Consider the following 8,222-nt stretch of genomic DNA (forward strand, 5'->3'; position numbering starts at 1 on the left):
TTAGAAGTACTCAGAGCGTGAGTGAAAGGGAAAGTCTACAGGACGGTAGTGATACCAGCTATGTTATATGGGCTGGAGACGGTGGCACTGACCAGAAAGCAGGAGACAGAGTTGGAGGTGGCAGAGTTAAAAATGCTGAGATTTGCATTGGGTGTGATGAGGATGGACAGGATTAGAAATGAGGCTCAGGTGGGACGGTTTGGAAACAAAGTCAGAGAGGCGAGATTGTGTTGGTTTGGACATGTGCAGAGGAGAGATGCTGGGTATATTGGGAGAAGGGTACTAAGGATAGAGCTGCCAGGGAAGAGGAAAAGAGGAAGGCCTAAGCGAAGGTTTATGGATGTGATGAGAGAGAACATGCAGGTGATGGGTGTAACAGAACGAAATGATGAAGACAGGAAGATATGGAAGAAGATGATCTTCTGTGGTGACCTGTAATGGGAGCAGCCAAAAGAAGAAGAAGACAGAAGTACTCAGAGCCTTTGCTGTGACACTCCAGATTGTGCTCAGGTCCGTCCCGTTTAAAGGTAGTGCCTTTCACAATGATCACCACCCGTAAGCCCTTCTTATACTGGTACAGTTACTGACATAACTGTAAAGGATGAGCAGTGAAAGGACTCAGCCAGGTTTACATAGTGAGTCACTCAGTGTATTGGAACCACAAACGTGTAATTTTATATAGCGCCTTTTACAGTGAAAACATACCCCACAGTACTTCTTGTGTTTATTAACAAATGTGCATTGACTCATTTAGGGCCATATAGTGGTGGTGTATAGGAGTGGTGGGCACCTTTCACTGTGAAGACATTCCCCACAATGCTTCTTGTGTTTAAGTGCTTACCTGTTATTAACAAATGAGCATTGACTGGAGTCCTTTATGGTCATATAGTGAGTGAATGGTGGGCATTGAAACAGCAAGACTGTCATTTTGTATAGCACCTCTTTTAATTAACACCACCCTTAAGCATTTCTCATAATTGGTACAGATATTTTCATAATTCTAAAGGATGAACAGTGGCAGAACTCAGCCAGGTTTACATAGCAAGTCAGTGACTGGTATCGAAACAGTAAGCTTCTAATTTTATATTGTGCCTTTCATAGTGAAGACCAACCCTAAGCACTTTGCTCAGTATAATTTGATCAACTTATACCACATGGTGACCACTTGATGATAAAAGGACCCCTTCGAGGCCAAACAACAAGTCAGAAGCAGAGACTAAATTATCAACTTATGATTTCATAAGGCAAAGAAACCCCCCTAAGCACTGTGTATGGAAAAAGTATCTGATTCCTTCTAAATACGGCAGTAGCAGGTAAAATTGTTGACTTGGAGTTACACCTTAGGTTAGTGGCAGGAACTGAGTTTTCTTTTTACTTTTTATAGCGCCTTTGATGGTGAAAAGGTAAACTCGACCACTTTGCATGTCATTTCCACAGAATAAACATCATCACTGAGGGTCTTCACTGATGGCAATTCAGTGATAGAGATTAGTCCCATAACCACTGAATCTTATATAGTGCCTTTCAAATTAAAGCCGATCCTAAGCACTTTCCATGAACAATACAATTGGTTCTCTGTTACCAGAGGACAAACCACATGATAGGAGGGATGCAGATTCAAGGGTTAGGGTACCAGCCCAGTAAACCCCGTTTTAGAAGGACCAAACTAAAGAGGTTTTAACAACATTTAACGGTTGCTGCCGTGTTCTCTTTCATTCCGTCTGTCTCAAGATGGTCCTACAATGAACTTCTGCTTCTGGTTAGCGGAATGAATAAATAGCACTCATCCCAGTAGGGGCGGGGCTCCCAGAACCCTTCAGTGGGCGTGGATCCTTTGGTGTATGCGGAGGTTAAGGAGCAGGTGGTTAGCAACAGTTACCCCTCTTGTCCCGGAGTGGAATTGCTTACCTCAGCAGAGCCTGAAAGATGTCCCCTAAGCACATGCTTGTGACGTGTCACTGTCATGTAGTGAGCCTGGTGATCTTATATATTGCCCTTTGTAGTGAAGACCCCCTAAGCACCTAAGCATAGTACATTTATGTCCTTAATACTGCAAAGTGGTCCCTGACAAGAGAAGTGAACTCCAAGGGGACACACAGAGAGTAAGAGGAAGTGATTTTATGCTTGGGTCATCTTCTGTGCCACTCAGGGTCCTTACAGGTGTCTCCATGTCAGGGTGACAGGCTCAAGGTCACATGGCATTGAATCCGCATCCTTCTGGCTTACATACCAGAGCCATAGCCTTTCAGACACCCTGCCCTGTCTGTCACTGAGCTCTCTTCTGCTCTTTTCCTTCTTCCATTAGTAAACCGACGCTGATCATCATACCTTGGCAGGAATTTTGCCGTCGGCTAAACCACAAGACGGCGGGCTGAGTCCCTGCCACTGACTCACTGAGCAAGTAAGTCACTTCACCTGCGTGTGCTCCAGTTATGCACAGTGTATAACATGACATCAAAGTTAAACAGAATAACCGTGTTTGAGACATATACAGGGGGATCCGATAGAAAATGAAGTTTCAAATTTACCTTATTAATTAGAGTAGTTTACAAATAATGGTATCCATATTCCTACGATGTCACTCACTCCTGTTCACCTGTTATGTGTAGTAATTACCCGTGGATTTTGTGTCTGTTCATTTTAATAAGTGAAACTGATTTTTGGAAGTTTTCACAATGTTGTTTTTTTTTATTTTATGTTGCTCTGTTCTTTTCTTTATGCGACACGGGAGATGCCTCAGTTGACCATGATCGGCGCATTTGTGACGTATATATGTGGTAGTTACTCTATAAATATGGCGGTGGCTCCATTTTTTGGTTTGCCTCAGTTGGATAATCTTCTAAGGGGGTCCGGGTGGGTTTGATCTGCTTTCTATCCACAGTCCTAAAACAAGCAGGTTAGGTGAACTTGCGATTGTTAGGATTGGCTCCAGCCACCCCCTGCTGTCGATAAGTGCATTTAGAGAAGGGATGGATCAATAAATACTTTAATCCGTCCTGATCAAATCAACTCTCATTTTCACTTTGCCAATCCTTAAAACAGAGAGAGAAATCCTCCGTATTGTTTCAGCTCCAGGTGTTTTCACAGATTTAGCTTGACAGAAGGTAGTTCCGCTTGTATATTTTGGCTACAGGGTTTTCCCTCTTTCACATGTCGGCAAACAGATCCCCAGTAGTCAGTACAAGTACAAGAGTCTGAAACAGCAGTGCGCCTGGTGGTGGCTCATGAGTGCCAGCACAGACGTCAGCGAGGCAGTCTGAGCAAACCTCCATCACACATCACACTCGTCCTCATGACAAAATATTTTTAAAAAATCAGGAGTGTGCTCCCCTCACCTTTTTCATATACTGAGACAGAGGAAAAGCTCATCAGAACCACTTCTAATTGCACAATATTTCTCAAATATCATGTCTTTGTTTCTCATCATAACTAATTGATAACATCGATACACAATCATTTATCTCTGTTTATAATCAAACTTTATATTAAAATGATATTTTCGCACTTAGGGAGGTCAAAAACGGTGGTGGAATTTTTTCATGATTGCATATGCATTACCTCGATTATGTGCAAAGTAAAGAGTTACAGTCATGTAAAAACATAGAAAAGGTGTTAGTATTATATAATATTTTTTCCAATAAATTTCTATAGGTAAAACTGCATTGAGCTACATGTAATTATGATAATGATGACGGAAATTAAAAAAATATATAATTAAATTAAATTTATTACCAGGAACAAGATGGGGTTTAGCAGCTTATTGTTCCCATGACATCTTTATATTTACAAGACATGTTCAATGTTTACACGTTATTGTTAAACTGATGATGTATAAATTAAAATAAAATCAATAATAGTTATTGAAAGACTATGCGTCATATTGAATAGTTTTTAATATCGTATGCACATTTATATTTTCATGATACAAAAAATGTGGAAGGTTGTTTAAATAAAATATTACTTCCAGATGAGTAATTTTTCTCAAATTTCGTATCTGTTTGCTTATTATCATTATAAATATCTATACAAAATCTGTAATTACTGTATAACCATAGTTTACTTGAAAATTTTCAAAGTATTCAGCTAAAGTACCATTTCCAGTTGACGGAAGTGGCCGAAAAGTTGATAGGATTCCTTATCTTATATATAAACGTCTACATGTGGAAGTGTTTGTGTGTGTCTGTCAGGCCTGGAAGTGAGAGGTGGAGTCAGGGTAAGGGCTCCACCTCCGAGGAAACAGAAAACTCGCTTAGCCGCTAATAACACAAGTGAGGCGAGCACATCAGCAAAAAACAAAACCTCAGAAGAAAGACAAAGTTGCTTAGCCGCTAACATCGGCAAACTGGTATCCCTCTTACTTTTCCTTCCGCCGCTAATACACAAACGATGTAAGAACGTCGGCAAAACGAAACCTCCTAGGAGAGAGACGACCAGAGTAGTTCATTTCAATTACAGTAATCCCTCGCTACTTCGCGGTTCACTTTTCGCGGATTCACGACTTCGCGGATTTTATATGTAAGCAAAACTAAATATATAACGCAGATTTTTCGCTGCTTCGCGGGTTTCTGCGGACAATGGGTCTTTTTACTTCTGGTACTTGCTTCCTAAGTTGGTTTGCCCAGTTGATTTTATACAAGAGATGCTATTGGTGGATGGCTGAGAAGCTACCTAATCAGAGCACGCAGTTAAGTTCCTGTGTGCTGCTGATTGGCTCAGCGACGGAGTGCTGCATTAACCAGGAAGTCTCATCTCACTCATTCAGCATTAACATGCTACTGCTTCAGGGGCCGTGTCCAAGCGCCAACAGAAGATGCAAATGATTGCAGAAAAGGTAAAAGTTTTGGATATGTTGATGGAAGGGAACAGCTACACCACTGCAGGACACCATTACAGCATCAATGAGTCCACGATTCTTTTTATTTAAAAAGGAGGAAAAGCATATAAGATCTACGGCCGCAGTGTCCTTTAACCAGGGCGCAAAACGAGTTGCAAGTGGACGTTTTAAGGCAGTAGTCTGGATGGAATCTGCTTTAGGAATCTTTGCAACAAGGTTGACGACGTCATGACCGCCTACAAGCTGCTACGTGTACTTCGCTATACAGTAAGTGTAAACTTATCTACCGATTTCATATTGCTTAGCAGTTGTCCCTGTTATTAATAGAGTAAAGGGTGGGTTGTAAACAATACAGGGAGGATTTAAAAATGTCCAAATACACATTAAATAATTAAATAAATATGGTGTCCCTACTTCGCGGAAATTCAGTTATCGCGGTCGGCCTTGGAACCTATCTCCCGCTATAAGTGAGGGATTACTGTACCTGACATCTCTACAGTTCAGTTTTTTTTCTAATAATTTCAATAGTTTCTAGGACCCCAGGCTCTTTACAGCCCGGGCTTACACGGCTAGTCATTGATATTAAAGCAGGTGTACAAAATCTCATTGACTGAGGGCAGAGCGTTTTCGAGTTATCGTGTTTACACACAGACACACAATTTCAAAAATGGTATTTTCATACTCAGAAAGGTCTAAAACGTCAAGATTCATCAAAATCTCAAGGTCAAATTTTTTCACGATTCCTATACTTTCTCTCTACTATGTATACGAGAAAGTAAAAACAAAACAGATGACAGCTGTCCCTTTGACGAAGCAAATAAATAACAGAAAACATTCAAATCAGCTAATCACGTTGCACCCAAATGTTACGTGAAGCCTACAATTTCTAACTTTTTAAAATAAACAAGTGCTTATTTTGTCACAATTAAAATACAGCCAGGTCTATAAGTATTTGGACAGTGACACAATTTCCATCATTTTGGCTCTGTGCACCACCACAATGGATTTGAAACAAAGCAATCATTGTGTGAGTGAAGTGTAGACTTTCAGCTTTAATTCTAAGGGTTTAACAGAAACATCGTATGAACCGTTTAGAAAAGACAGACGTTTTTATACACGATCCACTCATTTTCAGGGGCTCAAAAGTATTTGGACAGACTAACAGAATCATAAATTTAATGATCATGTTTAATATTTTGTTGAAATTCCTTTCACAGTCAATGATTGCCTGAACTCTGACCCCGTGGCCATCTCCAAGTGCTGGGTTTCCATCCCACTGAGGCTTTGCCAGGCCTTTACTTCAGTTGTTACTTGTTCGTTGGACTTTTTGCCATCAGTTTTGTCTTCAGCAGTTGAACTGCATGTCCAGTTGGGTTGATGTCAGTTGATTGACTTGGCCATTGAATAATATTCCACTTCTCTGCATTGAAAAGCCCTTGTTTTGCTGTCCCAGTATGTTTTGGCTCATTGTCCATCTGAAGTGTCGTCCTATCAGTTTTGCAGCATTTGTCTGACTCTGAGCAGTCAGTATAGCACCCTGAACACTTCAGAATTCATCCTGCAACTTCTGCCAGCAGTCATCAATAAACACCAGTGACTGACTTCCATTGGCAGCCAATTTGTGTTGTGCCCTGTTTTCGTGATTACACATCCTGGAGCCATCCTCTTGGGGTTGTGTGCTCAATTGGAGGACATCACATAGAAATCATGTGCTGTCGGTTCCATTACAGGTATGGGACAACCGGGTTTAGAAAATGGATGGGTAGCGGGATGTAAGTGACGCGTCATTGAAATACACAATCAAATGAGATTTTCTTTTCTCCACGTTGTCCTGCCACCTGGAGTTGTAAAAATGCCAACACAAAAAGTCTCCGCAGAACTTACAAACAGTCAAAACTTTCCGTAACTTTAAGACAATTTCCACAGCAAGTTCGTGTTTCTAAAAATCCTGCATTTCTGGGCATAAGCAAGTGTTACACACGAGGCCCCTGAAAAGAGAACAAAAAGGTCAAAACTGGGAGACCAAAAGACACAATCACCAAGCCAAGACGTGAGATGAAAAACGTAGTCAAAAAATGTATCGAGAAGGTAAGAACCACAAAAACAATATCATACGAGAAAAGTTTTAAGAAAAAGATGGAGAAAATGGTCTTGAATCCACAGTTTGGAGGAGAAAAGTGACTTTTAGGCAATCTTTTAACCGTCTGGAACGTCCACTGTTGTGTTGATCGTCTACAGGTCACGACCTCTGAGGACACGCCCCTGTTAATGCAATGCCCAGTCCTAACTACGGGTGTCCAAAATGGCGGTGATTGCTAAAATGCAAGATGGTGGAAGAAAGTACCAAAACCTAAACAGCTCATAAGAGAAATGGTTATTCTGCTGGGAAAGGCAAAGCTACAGTAGGGTCAAAGCTGGGAATTAAGAAGACCAATAAGCAAAACAAAAACATGAAGCAAAAATCATAGTCAAAATTTAGGGATAAAGATCAAAACCAGAATACTAAGCGAGTTTGTTTTTGAGATCAAAGCCCAAGGCAAATGCTGAATCTGTCAGCTCAGTTGAGGAACTAACTCTTTCCGAGTGACTTTTAAACTGGCAGGGTAATTGGTGAGAGGTCACAACCTCCAAAGACACACCCCTAGAAACAGCGGCATGATCCTAGTAACAGAAACACAAGATAGCGCCATCTATAACTAAACAAAACAGTGTGGCGGCAACCCGCAGTCTACACAACACGCCTACACAATAGATAGCCCTGCCAGAACACTAGCCTTCATTGTAGCACTAGGATGTTTCATCAGAATGTCACCAGATGTACATCTTGACACAAATGACCAGGCGTGTCACATCACATAACCAACATATAATGCAAAGGCTGCAAAACGTTGTTGCATGTGTGTTGTTTGATTAGCTTGTCAACAGAGTGGAGTTTTGCAGGTCTATCTGCAGCTAGGCACCTTTGGATTAAACAGCAACCTTACACACTAAGTGCAATGCAAGACTTTAGCCAGTAGAGGTCACTCTACATACTGCCATAACAAAATTAACATAACCCGGCAGCCTTAAAACAAACAACAACAGCTGGGAAAGTGAATGTGGCCATGACAGATACAGTCAGACAGCCAGAAGGCAGATATGCAAGGCACTATATAATAGATAGATAGATAGATAGATAGATAGATAGATAGATAGATAGATAGATAGATAGATAGATAGATAGATAGATAGATAGATAGATAGATAGATAGATAGATAGATAGATAGATAGATAGATAGATAGATAGATAGTCTTCTCCCAAGCCTTTGGCCTGTATAGATTTCTATGGGCCTCTTTAAGATGTCTTATTTTATTTACCTGCACATTACTTAACATTGACCAATGATG

The sequence above is a fragment of the Erpetoichthys calabaricus genome, chromosome 14 (assembly GCF_900747795.2).
Source record: "Erpetoichthys calabaricus chromosome 14, fErpCal1.3, whole genome shotgun sequence".
NCBI lineage: Eukaryota > Metazoa > Chordata > Cladistia > Polypteriformes > Polypteridae > Erpetoichthys > Erpetoichthys calabaricus.